The sequence below is a fragment of the Mustela nigripes genome, chromosome 9 (genome assembly GCF_022355385.1).
Source record: "Mustela nigripes isolate SB6536 chromosome 9, MUSNIG.SB6536, whole genome shotgun sequence".
NCBI lineage: Eukaryota > Metazoa > Chordata > Mammalia > Carnivora > Mustelidae > Mustela > Mustela nigripes.
Genome location: NC_081565.1, coordinates 65404604 through 65406329, shown reverse-complemented (window position 1 = coordinate 65406329; position 1726 = coordinate 65404604). Strand labels below are relative to the sequence as shown.

The following is a 1726-nucleotide window of genomic DNA, read 5'->3' as shown; positions in this document are numbered from 1 at the left end:
GGACTACAGGCCCAACTCTCAGGTGCCATATTAGATATTTTTTTCTCAGAAGAGTCTCTAAGAGACTCTTTTCCTCTCTTCGGGGTTAGAAATGATTCGTTTTTTCATCTTTGATATTTTGTGTGTCAAATATATTATGGCTGAAATCATTTGAAGTCAGGAAACACTGGCTTAGTTTTCTTGACTTTCTGGATTTCTCTGTGAGACCTCTTTTATCACCAGGCAAATTAGGGTTCACATATCATCACAGCCAAGGAAATATGGCAAAGCCAGGGAATTCGAAACAGCTGCAAAAATGGGAATAAAAAAGAGGGGAGGTAAAGCTTTTAAAGACCAGGAAGATGAGGCACTTAATACAGAGGTATTAACAAAATACGGAGAAAAGGAAACCATAACGAAGTTCAATTTCACACAACACAGTGTGTTTATCACCCAAACTGTTTCTGATGCCCAGTTCACTTCATCTGGCTCAAATCTTTCTGCTACTGTTCCCAACATCATTATCCTTGAGGACTTTTGATGAAATTTCCAATATTAAGGCATACTGAAATCAAGTTCACCTTTATCCCTTTTCTTGGGTCTGTGCTGTATACACACAACCGTTTCGGGGAACTAACTTCTGTGCTTTGACTTTTCCCTCTCGCTTTCAAGGGAAAATCCTTCTAATTCTGATCCCTGGAACACATGCCTGGCCTACCTTATGTCACGATATCTCTCTCACTTCCTGTTGAGTTGACTCATTCATTCTGCCAAGGCTAGTGGGCTTTGCTATTGAAAGGCAGCATATGAAGGGTGAGTCAGTGGCGTCTGAAGCCAGACTGCCTGCCTCTTAGTCAATTTGTGACCTTAAGACATTTCACTTACCTCTCTGTACCTCTGTTTCCCAGCTATGAAGTAGGGATGGTGACGACTATTCCCAGCGTTATAAGATCCTTGTGAGGTTAAATGAGTCAGTACTCCCAACAGACTCAGCCCATAGAAAGCCCTCAGTAAACACTGTCTTTGCCTTTGCTATCTCCAACTAACTTTTGTGCCGTGCTGGATATTTCCAAAAGAAGTGCAAAGAGAAAAAAACAATGTTCTTAACAAATTTGTGCTTTAAATCAATGCAGCTAAATGTTTGTATTGCTTTTTTGAATATGCTTCTATCCAATTATTACAAGACTATGGTGCATTTAGAAATCTGGAAACTGTGTGCCTAAGTTTTTTTATCTTCATACCTTAATATTGATGTTGGAGCCTGAACGTGTTCACAAGCTCTTGGGCACATCTCTATCTTTGTCAAGGAAATGGTTCCCCCTAGTGGACCCACTGAGTAATTACACATTCACACACACACACACACACACACACACACACACACACACACACTCTTAAGAACAAGAGTCCTAGCTATTTGTAGAAGAATGAAACTGGACCATTCTCTTACAACATACACAAAGATAAACTCGAAATGGATAAAATACCTCAACATGAGACAGGAATCCATCAGAATCCTAGAGGAGAACATAGGCAGTAATCTCTTCGATATCAGCCACAGCAACTTCTTTCAAGATAGGTCTCCAAAGGCAAAGGAAACAAAAGCAAAAATAAACTTTTGGGACTTTGTCAAAATCAAAAGCTTCTGCACAGCAAAGGAAACAGTCAAAAAAACAAAGAGGCAACTCACGGAAAGGGAGAAGATATTTGCAAATGACAGTACAGACAAAAGGTTGATATCCAGGAC

General features: G+C 39.9%; 1 long non-coding RNA gene across 1 annotated transcript in view; it reads right to left on the bottom strand.

Annotated features, from left to right (window-relative positions):
- Positions 1-215: 215 nt before the first annotated feature.
- The window catches only part of LOC132025151 (uncharacterized), a 14653-nt gene continuing 13142 nt past the window's right edge, over positions 216-1726 (bottom strand). The window contains exons 2-3 of the long non-coding RNA XR_009406434.1: positions 1467-1560; positions 216-287 (exon numbers count right to left, since the gene is read on the bottom strand). This is a non-coding gene — a long non-coding RNA (uncharacterized LOC132025151). The remainder of the gene's footprint in view (positions 288-1466; positions 1561-1726) is intronic.